The sequence below is a fragment of the Vulpes lagopus genome, chromosome 23, assembly GCF_018345385.1.
Source record: "Vulpes lagopus strain Blue_001 chromosome 23, ASM1834538v1, whole genome shotgun sequence".
NCBI lineage: Eukaryota > Metazoa > Chordata > Mammalia > Carnivora > Canidae > Vulpes > Vulpes lagopus.
This window is the reverse complement of record NC_054846.1, coordinates 62,492,352-62,506,145: the sequence shown is the minus strand read 5'-3', so window position 1 is coordinate 62,506,145 and position 13,794 is coordinate 62,492,352. Positions and strand designations below refer to the sequence as shown.

The 13,794-nt window shown below is 56.6% G+C and overlaps 1 protein-coding gene across 3 annotated transcripts in view; it reads left to right on the top strand.

The window, feature by feature from the left end:
• Window positions 1-13,794, top strand: part of HIVEP3 (HIVEP zinc finger 3) — a 457,593-nt gene that overhangs the window by 263,847 nt on the left and 179,952 nt on the right. The window contains exon 1 of one of the 3 annotated variants that reach the window (XM_041738463.1): window positions 10,000-10,263. The exons of the other annotated variants lie outside the window; for them this stretch is intronic. The gene's annotated coding sequence lies outside the window, so the exon portion shown is untranslated. Of the gene's footprint in view, window positions 1-9,999; window positions 10,264-13,794 lie in introns of those variants that run through there. 3 annotated transcript variants of the gene reach the window in all.

Below are 13,794 nucleotides of genomic sequence, written 5' to 3'. Positions count from 1 at the left end.
CGAGGGCAGCCAGGGAGCCAGATGAGGCTAGCCCGTAGGACCCGGCTCGGCATCTCGGGAACCCCCCCCCCCCGCCACTGGCGCTCCCGCTGCTGCCGCGCAGCGTCCCCGGGGCGAGGGGACCCCCGCCCCCTCCTCCCCACGTGGCCAAATGGATGAAACAAATTGGAGAACCAAATCCTCAGCCCCAGCCCCATGGGCTCTGCCCTCTTCCTCACCATCATCCTTGCCACCTCACGGCGGGCATTTACGCATCATACAGGGCGACACCAGGTGCCTGTAGGTAGGAGGGCCGCCCCGTGCGCCAGCTGGCCCGTGGAGGTGACTTGCCGCTGACTCCTGTTTCTGCTTTGTCGATAACTTCTTGGGCAAGGTGGCGTCACCCTCTGGGCCTCAGGCTTCCGACCTGTGACACGGAGATAGCGGTAGCTCTTTCTGCAAAGGGTTCTTGGAGGTTTAGGGGTGCTGGGGCACCGAGGGTGCAAGGAAGGGGTCCCAGTGCTGGCTGATTTCCGAGTGGCACCGGGGCAGCATCTTGGTAAGGGATGGGTAAGGATGCATTCGGTGTCACAAATGCTGCACCCACAGTGACTTGCCCCCAATGCCCTGTAGACACACCCTCAATGCTCCAACGACCGGTTGCATCATTTTATCATCTTTATTGTCCACGGCCCTCCAGTGGCTTGGCCTCCGCATCTCAGCTGTGGCAGCAGCAGGCATCTCGTCAGTGGCTGGTACCCTCTGTTCTTCTCCCCATTCTCCATGCTCCTCCCAGTCTGGGGGGACCAGACGCCACCACTTCTGTGTCTCTCGCTAGGCTCCCTGCTGCCCAGCCCCCTGCCCACCACGCGCCGGGCCCGCTCTCTTCTGTGAAGCGATGCTGCTGCCTCCTGCCTGGTCCCTTGGTTTCTGGCTCGTTCCCCAGGGTGCCCTCCCCCCACTAGCCCAAGGAGCCTTTCCGGGTCCCAGACGTGGCCCTTACTCCCCTCCTGAGCACCCTGCTGTGGCAAGAGGTGGTCAGTCATTGGAGTGTTTGGTGGCCGTCGCTTGTGTCCCTGTCCCACACCAGCGTGAGCCCCGAGCACAGAGGGGGACGGCCGGGAACGTCTGCCAAGAACCCGCTCTTGGTATGTCCACCGAGTGAACGTTTGTCCTGCACCTTCTCTGGGCCAAGTGTCGTGCCCTGCACACGCCAGGCAGCTCGTCAGTCCTGCCTGTGAAGGAGGGGGTCACTGCTCCAACTAAAGCCTGGTGAGGTTCGCCGGCTGGCCAGGGCCACCAGCAAGCGCGCATGGTGGGGCCTCGATTCTGACGCCACAGTCTCTGCGGCCAAAGGCGCTGTCCCCTCTCTCCCGCGGGCAACACGGGTGAGCCACGGAGACCCAGCGGGCCTGGCAGCCACAGCCTCTGCTCCCTGTCTATAAAGGGAATAAGGGGTGACCCGGCAGCTGTGGCAGGGCTGGAACGTGAAGAAGATAGCTCAGAGCAGGTGGCATGGTGACTCAGCCAGCTGCAAGGCAGGGAAGCACGGGGCCAGGGCCGGAGTGTGACTGGGGGGGTGCTGTGGGGTGAGTCCTGCAGGCCCTGAGAGCTCTAGGCCCTGCTAAGCTGATGGAGAGAGGGCTGGGGGCAGGATGGAGGGGGCATCAGGAGGAGACTGGGGGCAGGGTGAGCCTGGGGAACGGGGCAGTGGCCTGCAAGGGCCATGACCCTGGAGGGGGCGTAGGAGGTCAAGAGGACATCAGGGGGACAAAGTGAGGAACCAGGGAGGCCTGCCTCAACCCTTGCCACCCATCCTCCCGCTGGCACTGTGCTGCTGCACCTTCATCTCCACAGGCATCGCTGGTGCCCCAGGGTGCCCAGACTCTCTGGGCACAGGCCTGTCCCCAGCACAGGGGCCGAGGAGGGGTCCCCGAGTCCTAGCACGATCCACATTAGCTGAGACTTGAAGGAAAAGCAGATGGGAACTCCGGCTTCCAGTGCTCACTCCACACCAACTCTCGCTGACCTTTGGGAACCTCTGCCCCCCGCTGGGCCTCAGTTTCCTCTTGGGTACTGAGAGGGCTGCATGGCCACTGAGGGCGCCACCCACAGACAGCGAGGCCTATGATGTCTGTGGGGGACACAGAGGAAGGAAGGCCTGGGACAGAATCGCCACTCTGCACTGTCAGGCTCTTGGCTTTTTATAGTAATTACCACTTAGTACTTGGGCGTTGGGCAGTTGTCAACACTGGGGTTTTCGGAATCCAAGGACATCCCAGCCTTTGGCCGTCCCTCGCTTGTGTCCTCGTCCTCAGCCCCGCCCGCACCACAGTGTCTCAGCCCAGCTCCGTGTGGCCTGGTGCCTGGTGCAGCCAGGAAGATACGAGTAGTCCCTGGGGGCGATGACAGAAAAGACCCACATGAAAATTCATTGCCACATTTCCTCTGCGTGATCTCCCAGAATGCCCCGAATGGCTTTGTGTCTGCAGGATGGAGCTTTGCCTCTGCCAGTTCATTTATTCTGTGAACATGTCTTGCACAGACGCTCTGCACCAGGCCCGAGGCAGCCTGCGGTGATCCTGGGGGCCAGGCGGGCCGGGGGTGCTCTTGCCTCCTGTGGGGGCTGGGCCCCGGGTGCCCTGTGCCCTCCTGCCTGCCCCAGGCCCCGTCTCGTCCCAGCAGGGGCTCTCTGGACTGGGTAGCTTGCCGTGCTGGGAGTCGTGTGGAGGGGCAGCCAGGCCCGAGCAGGGGGGCTAGGCCCGGGGGTGGCGCTCCGTGTCCCCGGTGCCGTGTGATGATGGCACGTGGGCAGAGCTGCCGGAGAGAATTGTTCAGCCAGACAAGCATCTCAGCGGGGGCAAATGGTGAGCAGTGAGCGGCTTGTGGAGACGCAGGGCTCAGGCAGGGGGCAGGGAGTGCATGGGGACAAAGCCATGCGGTCCCCAATTCCCAGTGTGGCCTTTCCTTACCCACCGCACGCAAGGCTGCTTTGCTCGGCTCCCTTCTGCCCCGGGGCCTGGGCCCCACGTCTGCGGCGGCACCCCCGAGGCCTGGCGTGCCAGCGTGGGCTGGGCCCTCACTTCCTCCTGAGCTAGGCATCTCCCAGGGCCGCTTGAGCGTCCTCGTGGTGTGGCAGTCGGCTCCCCTGAGGGACAGTGGTCCAGGAGAGAGCAAGGGGGAAGCGCATGTCTAGGACGGGGCCTCGGAGGGCACACGGCTGTTCCCGGCCATCCGATCGGTTCTGCGGGTCAGCTGCGCCCGGTGCGGGGGGACGAGGACCACAGGGGGGATGCTGGAGCTGGCTTCCGGGGGCTCCCGGGGCCCGGGCGGGGTTTTGCCCCCGTGGGAGATGGGAGAGCTGGCCAGGTGGGCGGCCTGGAGCTGCTGGAGGACAAAGGGGACCCTCAGCACCCTCGTCTCCCACATCAGCTTCTTTCCCCAGCTTCCTCACCCCACGCTCAGTGGCTATCCTCCCTGGGCCACTGCTACAGCCGCATCTGCTCCCCGCGGTCCCACCTGCGTAGAGACAGGCTGTGTGTCATTCTAAGGGGTCGTAGTGCCCTGGGCCTAGGGGTGTATGGGCACCGGCTGCAAGGCCCCGGGGGGTGAGATTCTGATCCGCCTCCCTTCAGCCCTGCGTTTCTAAGACTCCCCCACTTTATGACCTGTCCGCAGGGGCTTGGCCCTTGCTCCTCCTCACAGACACACCAGCCCCATGCAGGAGGCCTCAGCTCGCCCCATGTGATCCCCTGAACGGGACTCTGGTCTGTGGAAGCTGTCCTCTTGCCCCCCACCCCCAGCCTCCCACCTGTAGGGTCTAAGTGCCCGGAATCCTGGCTTCCCGCCACGCTGCCCACATCCCATTGGGAGCCTTCCCCAGATCATCAGGCCCATTAGAGGCCTCCAAATGCCACCTGACCTCAGGCCTGTGATGGGCCATGCGCCGGCTCCCCATGCATTATTAACGCACAGAGAGCATGAGAGAAGCGCTCAGATGTATTACACCTGGCGTCCCCCGTGCATTAGTTTGCAGCAGTCGGAGTAGCCCTCTGGTGGCTCAGTGATGTCCCCCTAAGGTCTGCCCCGGGAGTCAGCACTGATGGGGTTGCTGGCTCCCCAGGTACCGCGCACATGCGGCAGAGGGCACCTGGCAGCACCGGCCCCAGGGACGCTGGGCTGGACAGGCCTGGCACATTGGGGTGGGGGTGGGGAGGAGGCTGAGGGGTCAGCTCATCTACTCCTCACCTCCGCTGAGCAGGCGGCCAGAGCTGGAGGAGGGAAGCAGCCTGTTCAAGGTTAGGGCGAGGTGCGGCCCAGGCCTGGGCCCCTGTGCTGCTCCCACCACCACCCACCCACTGAGAACTCCCTTGAACTGAGTCTTGTCAGCTTAGACAGGCCTCCCCAAGGGGACAGAGGAGAATTCTGGGCAGATGAGGGTCTTCTTCGTCTCCCACTCCCGTGAGAAAGTCAGATGAAAGCCCCCAGCTGCGTTGCCTCGGGTTAAAAATGCTCAGCTCTGATTGAGTATGGGAGCCGGGGCTCGTCACTTGTCCTCTCTTGGCCTTACTGTCCTCATCTGGAAAACAGGCACAGTAATCTCTGCCTTCTGCCTCCCTGCCTCCCTCCCCAGGCTAGTGAGGCTCAAGAGAGGTAGTGGATGAGAGAAATGAGAGAAACTCACGGAATATAAGATTACATGGGAAATGCAGGCACACGTCTTCCCCTTCCTGGACTCTAGAACTTTGCACCTTTCAACGCAGGATCAAATACTGGGCCGGCTGACATTGGGTTAAGTTGAAATAATCAGAGGAATGGGACAGTGGCTGTGAGGCCCCAATGACCATAACTAATTCAGGAGGCCCTGATCTCAAGCCCAGCCCTGCTACTTATGAGCTAATGGCCTCATCAGGACCCCTTCGTCTCCTGCTCTTCTTCTTGCTTTTTCTTTCTGTAATATGGGTAGGGAGTTGGGAGGGAAGCGAGCTGAACCTCGTAGAGAACATTCCAGCTCTAAAGTCAGTGGGGGCTCATTCAGACTAAAAGATAAATGACTTATTTCAGGTCCTCTTTTTTAAAAAAGATTTTATTTATTTATTTGAGAGAGAAAGAGAGCACACAGTGGGGGAAGGGGCTGAGGGAGAAGCAGACTCCCTGCAGAGTAGGGAGCCCAATGTGGGGCTCGATCCCAGGATCCCGGGATCCAATGGCAGAACTTAACCGACTGAGCCACCCTGTGCCCCATTCAGGTCCTTTTCTTTTCTTTTCTTTTCTTTTCTTTTCTTTTCTTTTCTTTTCTTTTCTTTTCTTTTCTTTTCTTTTCTTTTCTTCTTTTCTTTTCTTTTCTTTTCTTTCTTTTCTTTCTTTTCTTTTCTTTTTTTGTTACAAATGCTTGTGTCAAGGGCTGACTTTCAATAATTCAGGTCCTTTTCTAATAGCAAGTTTGGGAAGGGGGTTCAGAGTCCTGGGAAACCCATGGTACCTAGAGGTAAAAGGGTGTGGATGAGGGTAGTGCGGATGAGTGTTGCCAACTGCCTTTTTTTTCCCCAAAGGACACACACTCACTCGATTTCTTCCCCATTTTGCAGATGAGTGAGCTGATATATAGAGAAAGGAGTGAGTTGTCTCAAGTCATAGAGCCAGAGTGCAGGATAAAGCAGGCCTGCGTCTGCCCTGGCCCCTGTAGTGGACCAATTAGCAAGGAAAGGAGAGGCGCTGCCAGTGATGGATCACTTCTGTGGATTTGCTGCAAAGTGCATCCCGTCCGGGGTCTCATTTCATCCCCACAAGCTTCTGGGAGGTGGGTGTGGGTAGTGTCTCCATTTTGCAGATGGAGACCCTGATGCTTGGGCAAGTGAGCAGGAGCCCTGCGGTGATGGCGCCAGTGGCCTGACTTCTGCTTGCCCCTGGATGGCCTAGTGGGGACCACGTGGCTGTGGCAGCCTGGGTAACCCCCAGTCAGTGTGGGAGGTAGCTGGGACTGACTGGTCTGCAGCCCCGCGGAGGCAGGTGATGTGCAGGAGCAGTAGCTGCCCTCTATGCAAACAAGGCCGAGCTCCGAGCAAACACATGGTGGAGAAACCCCCTCCTTCCCCTCCCTGTGCCCCCAGCCTGTGCCTTGTGACACCTTCACCACTGCAGCTGCCTCACTCCAGCTGTGGGTCCCAGGCCAGGCCAGTTCACATGCCCATCCCCCGGGGGAGTTCCCGGAGCCCATCTGGAGGCGGTCATGGCCCGAGCAAGTTGGCCAAGGGAGCCAGCCCTGCAGCCAGAGGTTGACGGAGCATCCCCGGTGACATGCCCATGTCACTTCCAGGGCCAGTGTGACCATGTGGATCAGAGAGCTCCTCAACCTATAAGGACAAGTCTGGCCTCCTCTATCCTCCAGTGCCCGAACTCATCCCCCTCCTCCCTGCCTCTGTGCCTTTGTTCCTGCTGTTCCCTTGGGATTGTGCTTCATGCCTTGTCCTCTCCACCCGGTCTGACACGGTGGCAGAGCCAGTCCCACATCCCTGCCCCGGTCCCTCGTGCTCCCTGCCGGTACAGTGCCGCTCAGACCATTGCCGCGTCCAGCTCCCTGTCAGGCTGGGTGCTGCCCGGGCTGAGGCTGGTGGACGTGTGCGCCTGGCCCTGGATGGGGTGTTTTGTGCACACAGTCCCCCTGAACCCTCACAATCGAGAGGGCAGGCATGCCTCTCATTCTTGCTTTACAGATGAAGAAGGGTGCTCAGAGGGGTCAGGGCACTTGCCCGAGGTAACGCAGCCACCAGGTGGGAGAGGTGGGATAAGGAGCTGGGAATCTGCCTGCAAAGCCTGTAATTAAAAGTAAGACCGAAAGCTCTTCAGCCTTGGGCCAACTGGGCACAGAGGGATTAAGGACCACTAAGCCTCAGATAAATGTTTTAAGTGATGAGACTGGACCCTCCTGCCAGGTGTGCACCCCCAGGCCTGTCCAGGGTGCATCCTGCAGCTCTGGGCACTACCCTTCACTTCCTGCCTGCTTCCCCCTGGCACGGGCGAGGGCTTCCCAGGAGGTCCTCACACGGGTACTGTGGGCTCGGGATGGTTAGACCCATCTTGTAGGGCAGAAATTGGAAACTGAGGCCCAGGGAGATCTAGTCAAGGTGGCCGAGGCACCCGGCAGGTAGGTGTCGTGCCAGCCTCCGGCCCCGGGCTCCGAGCTCTGTGTCGCGCTCCTTCCCTGGGCCACAGGAGGAAGCCTCTTAAACCAAAGCCACTCGGCTGCCTCTGGCCCCGAAGTGACGAGAAGTGACGAATGACAACGAGTGGCGCAGATGGTCAGCTGGTCCCCCACCCCCAGTCTCTGAGAAGAAAGGAAATACCAGGCTGTGGGGGATTCCTTTGGTGGCGCCGCGCCCCTTGGCCACTTCCTCTGGATACTCTCGTTTTCTTTGTCACTTGTTTTAGTTTCTGCTTTTCTTCCCTTGTTCCTTTTTTTCAAGGTCACTTTCATTTCCATCTCTCACTGTCTCCCCCATCGCACCCCCACCTGTCCTTTCTGTGCCCCCATTTCCCTCCTACAACCTTGAGATCCCCAGGGGCCGGGCTGTCTAGGCCTTGGAGTCCCGGCTGGGGGTGTCAGGGATGGGGAGAGGCCGTCACCCCGTCCCTTCCCCCACAGCGCGACAGGGAAGGTGGCTCTCAGATTGCCCCGAGAGGCCAGGCAGTGGTTACCCGTCCCCAGGCTCTCGGCTGAGCTGCTCTGGGCCTCAGGCTCCTCATCTGTGCAATGAGAGTAAGAACACCAACCCCAGAGGATGTGAGGAGAAAATGAGATGACACATGTAAAGCTCAAATAACTAGTATTTAGAAAAACTCAATAAATACCAGTTCTGTGTCGCCAGGAAATGCCTCTCAGTTCAGCCTCCTACATCTGTGGTCATCTCCCCCCTCCAGCCCGTCTGGACCCACATCTGGCCAGAGGCAGGAATTGCTCCCGAGCTACCGAGGCCTGCACAGGCTAGACCTGAGGAAGGAAGAGAGCATCACCACTGGTGCCTTCCACGTTCACACAGCTCCCCGGCCAGAGCGGGAATCCCGGCCAGCGTGCCCGGCGCCCGGCCTCCGCCTTGCACACCCACCGCCCGCTGTGCTCCCCAGGGCGGCCCAGGCACCAGCGGCCAGCTCTGCTTGGTGCAGGGTTCTTTCCTCTGGTGAGCTGAGACCTGCCTACCTTCGCTGCCACCTCCCACCCTGGGGCCACCTGCAGAGGGACCGCTCTGCTCCCCTGCATTGTTCCAGATGTTGGAGTATTGCTGCTCGGCCACTCTGGGCCACCAGGATCCCTCTGCGCCGTGAGAGACGCGCTGCTCCACAGTGCTTAGGACCTTGGACTCCAGGGCCCGACTTCCCACTTCACCTGCTGACGCCACCTCTTGCTGCCTGAGGTGACCTTGTGCCCTCTAGGCCCCAAATTGGGTAACTCTGGGGCTCCCGTGAGCAGATGTGTAACGTGCTGGCGTACTGTGAGCGCCCAGTGACCTCACCTCCCACCACTCTGCTTGTTCAACACCAAACATCCACGATTCTTTTTAATTAAAAATTTAAATCTAAATAAAATAATGATTAAAATGATTATTAATTTACAATCCTATTTAAATAAGGTTCTTTTAAAAAAAAAAAAAAAGTCTATGTATGGGGCGCCCAGGTGGCTCAGGGGTTGAGCATCTGCCCTCAGCTCAGGTCGTGATCCCGGAGCCCCGGGGTTGAGTCTCGCATCGGGCTCCCTGCATGGAGCCTGCTTCTCCCTCTGTTTCTTCCTCTCTCTCTCTGTGTCTCTCATGAATAAATTAATAAAATCTTTAAAAATTAATAATAATCAACATAACATTGTATTAATTTTAGGCGTACACCATAATGATTCAGTATTTATATATGTTGTGAAATGACCACTGACTGCAATAAGTCTAGATAGCATCTGTCATTACACCTAGTTTAAAAAATTTTTTTTGGTGATGAGAACTTTTAGGCTCTCTTCTCTCAGTGGCTTTCAAATATACAATACCATGCTGTCAACTATGGTCACCGGGCTGTACATTTATACCCCAGGACTGACTGATTGATTGATTTTAGGCCCTACTTATTTTTTAACTGGAGTTTTGTACCTTTTGACTCCCTTCACCCATTCCCCCCACTGCCCACCCCCTACAATTCCTAGCAGCCACTCAGAGGACATCATTCACAGCCCCCCTCCATGCCACATAGTCTGCTGGTGTCCACCTGGCAGTCTCCCTCCTATAACCTAGAGGAGGAGCCTTGACCCCTGGGTGCAGCTCCCAGGTCAGGAAAGAACCTGTTTGTTTTTTTTTTTCAAAGGTTTTATTTATTTATTCATGAGAGACACACAGAGAGGAGAGAGAGGCAGAAACACAGGCAGAGGGAGAAGCAGGCTCCATGCAGGGAGCCCGATGTGGGACTTGATCCCGAGTCTCCAGGATCACACTCAGGGCTAAAGGCGGTGCTAAACCGCTGAGCCATCCGGGCTGCCCAAGAACCTGGTTTTGGGATGACACCTGTGCTCACATCCCAGCTCCCCACTGGCACCCGATTTACCCAGGTAGCATCATGGGCCTCTGTGCTCCTCCAGGGCTTACAAAAACATTTGAGACATGAAAAAAAAAAGTTGGGGTCCCAAGATACGATAACGACTGATCAGAATGAATATTTAGTTAATGTATTCAAACATGATTAATTGTTTGGTTTCGGTTTTATAAAAACAGCCCTCTCTTTCGCGGCCGTGCCTCACCTTTGCCAAGGTGCCTGATTATAGATGATGATTGCTAAGAAGGCAGAGCTGATCGTTAATCTTATTAGTTACTGCCTGCAAATAATTTCAAAAGCAAAACTATTTTTAAAAATCAGCGTTGTTTTTCTTTTCTTTTTTTCTTTTTTTTTTATTTGTCAGCCAAAGAAAACATGCAGAATGAGATGTGCCTTGTATGATGTGGGCGAGGCCTCCAAAAGCAATAGCACCTGGTTCTTAAATTGGCCCTGGGACGGGTCGCTTTGCCTCTGAGTCACTAGCTCCTCACCGGCAACACGGGGACAGTACACCTGCTACCCGGAGTGGCTGAGCCTTGCCTGGATCTCTGGTGGTGTCTTTTGGGGACCGGTGGGGAGAAGGGACAGAGGATGGAGGACCCTGGCTCCCTGTGCAGTTTCCATACAGACACTGGCTTAATAGCTTGATTTACGGATCCTACAGATCTTCGGTCCAGGCCACCAAGCATCCTGTTTGGGAGGAAGCAGGACCATCAGCAGCAGGTAATAATTGGGCTCTGGGTGGTTCTAGGGGAGTCACAGTGACCCCTTTGCTGCTGCCTCAGGCGGTCCCACAACAGCCCTGCAAGCCCTGTCCCTCCCCAGCTGGAGCAGAATTCATCAGGAAAAGAGGGCTTTGCGCTCTTGCCTCTCCACAGCTTTTCCTTGTAAGGAACCATCATCCCTTTGTTCTGTAACTGGGGGAGGCTTGTGGCCCAGGTGGGGCCGGGTTGGAGGCACAGCTGCATTTCTGGCCCTCCTGAAATGGTCTTAGTCGGGGGATGCTACTCATAGCCTGGAGGTGCCTCTGGATGGGGGTGCATCCTGCCTAGGGTGGTCTGTTTCTTACAAATTGGGTAGAAAAACATCAAGTCCTGGGTTTGGGTTCTGCCTTTCTCATCCACTTGCTGAGGGACTTTGGACAAGTGGCTTGATCGCTCTGAACCTGTTTCCTCCTCTGTGAATCCTCTGCAACAAACGGCCAGCCCACCCTTTCGCTGGGTGGATGCAGGATTGTTGATGGCAAAGGCTTGAAGACTGTCATTTCGAAGTTGCTGGGGGGAGATGCCTGTCCTCTTGCTTGTCCGGGTGTGGGGACCCTCCTGGAGTCCTTCACTGGCTTCCACTGGCCCCCACCTGACTCCTGCCCTAGCCCGACCTAGGCCTGGGGTCCGCGCCGTCCCGGCTGAGATGGAACTTGAGGCCTCAGAGGAGACCCAGCGGGTGACCTCAGTGCAGACCAATGACTCACAAATGCAACACCATCCCCCTTGTCTCTGCAGCGGCTGTATTTTAAAAGCAGAATAAAACAAAATCAAATAATCACCAGGCATGAAAAATATATCTCGCAGATATGATAAAAATAGTTATTTCTACCTTCCCCTCCTCGCTCACTGGACATACGCATAATCAAAGACAGAGATTTGTTAAACCAGAGACGGGCTTTGAAGTGATCCCACGTAACCCAGCCTTTGTTGCCCGTGTAGATTTGCTGACCGAAACCAGGGATGTTGAGTGACTTGCCCCAGTTTGTGCAGGGCGTGTGTGTGTGTGTGTGTGTGTGTGTTTGTGCGAGCTGGGGCTGGGGCTCAGACCTCCAGTTCTTTACAGGGCACCAGACTTGCACCTTAGCATCACACCTCACTACGGAGGCTCCGCCCCCTTCACAATTACCTGCTCCCAGACTGACATCAGCTCAGAGCTGGATGCTTCCAGTCTCCGTTGTGTGTGTCAAAGGATCTGGGAGGGTGGTGTGGCCAGATGTTCAGGAACCTCTTGAGTATATGATCTGAGCCACGTCTCTTCGCTGGTCCTCAGTTTTCCCATCTGCGGAATGGTGTTCTTGGATAAGCATTTTTACCCACGTGCTTTGGCAGCAGTAGTACCTCGTGAAACAAAGCCCATCCTGCGCTGGTTCGGTACTAGGCGTTGCATGTGAAGGCAGCCTCTTCTCTCGGGGTCACCCAGTTTCACCAGCTGCTCTCGGAGGGGTTCACGGGCAGCACTGTGGCAGGGGTGAGCGTACCGGAGACTCATCTTAAAGCTGCCTTTGCAGAGTCAGCACACTTTTTACTTAGGTTCTGTGCTTGGGCTACAGACTGACTGCGTGTGCCCCCCAGATGCACACGTTGGAAGCTCACAGATGTGATGGTATTGGGAGTCGGGGCCTTTGGGAGACAATTAGGTGGTGAGGGATTGGGATCAGCACCCTTGGAAAAGATCCGGAGAGTTTCCTGGTCCCTTCCACCATGTGAGGACACAGCAAGAAGATCCATCTGTGAACGAGGAAGCAGATCCTCACCAGACACTGAAACCACAGATGCCTTGGGATCTGGGATCTTGGGCTTCCCAGCATCCAGAAGTGTGGGAAATAACTTCCCGTTGTTTTCGAGCCACCTTGCCGGTGGATTTCTGAACTTAACTGGTTTGCTCATTTAGAGTGGCTTTGGAAGGTGACGTGGATGGTGGTAGGAGGGATCGTGAAGGCTCATCCCGAGACACGACCTGACGCTTGCCCCTGCAAACTTGCAGAAGATGAGCCACATTTAGGCAGCCCCGAGGCTGTGGTGATCCCTGGAGACACTCCAGGCTGTGCTCTCTGGGTGTCCAGGTGGACGATGACATTGGGAGGCAGTGGGGGGAAAGCTCCTTGCTCTCCATTCCTCGAGCCAAGCTGCTAGCAGCTCTAGGGGGGGTCGGGGTACCCTGTTGCCGTTCACTCTTTAGCATGAATAAGCTAATCAGATAGCTCTCCAGCCTCGACCAGGAGAAACCTTCAGGAGCACTTCACCCCTCGTCTGAAACTTGTGCTGCTTTCCATTCCACTGCTGAACTATATTGATACCTCCCTCCCCCCAATTTGTAGTCAAGAACAAAATTATTACTTAGGAATTTTCTCACTTTTACGTTTTTCTCCCATTGGCCTTTCTTTAGCTCCTGGCCCCTGGTACTGCTTGCCTGCTGCTGAGTGCACGTGGACGGTGAAACAAATAGTGACAGGAATGATCAGAATCAGCCAGTTCTGTTGAACCCCACAGCATCTTTTTTTGTGGGGCGGATGTGCATGCGTGTGGGTTATGATTTTATGGTGGGGACACAAATTCTGCTGGTAAAATGGCTCCCAGGTCATGGGATGGAGCCAGAAGTAGAGTATTTCATGGAATCACCCACCCCGACCCCTGCCCCCAAATTCCATGGCTCCCAGTTGTGACAGTGGGATGAGGATGGAGATGATGTGGAGAGAAGAGGGGCTCGGGAAGGACTGGGATGCCCCAGGCCCAGGCTTCCTCTAGGACCTGCCTCCCTCCCCCTACCCCACCCCGCCAAGCAATCAAGTCAGGTGTGCCCCCCCCCCGCCACCCCGCTGCCAGTAACTGTCTTACTCAGAGCCTGTACCTGGATTTGGCCCCCACCATGCGTCCCTCCAGTCTCTTCTCCACGGTGCACCAGGGGGAGCTTTCAAAAACACAAATCAGGTCACATCATCCTTTGCATAAAATCCGTTAATAGCTCCCTGTGGCCTCCAGTGTTAAATGCCAAGTTCCTTTCAGAGTGGCTTGCAAGGGACCTGGGGATAGAGCCCAGCTCCTTCTCCTGCCCCTACCCCGTGCACGTCTGTGCCACAACGTCCTGGACTGTGGTGCAGTTCTGTGCCCCCGGGCCTTTGCAAACGTGCTTCCCTCTTCCTAGAAAGCTCTGGGCCTAACCTGCCTCCCCGTAGCTGGCAGGCATATGCATGTACACACACACACGCACACACATGCACACGCACACATACGTGTGACACTGATTCCTCCTCGGTACTCAGGGTGCAGTTTAGATGCCGCTTCTGGGAAGCCTTCCCTGACTGCCCCTCCACACCTGAGCCGTCCGTCCAATGTGCTTCTGCACCCGTGGACTCACCCCCACACTGGGACTTGTCACTCTGCAATTGTCTTTTTGCTATCTCTGTCCCCTATTCTGGGCTGCAAGATAGGGGCTGTCCTGTCATATCTGTCATATCCCAGCTGTTGCATACAATGAATTCTTGTTGAA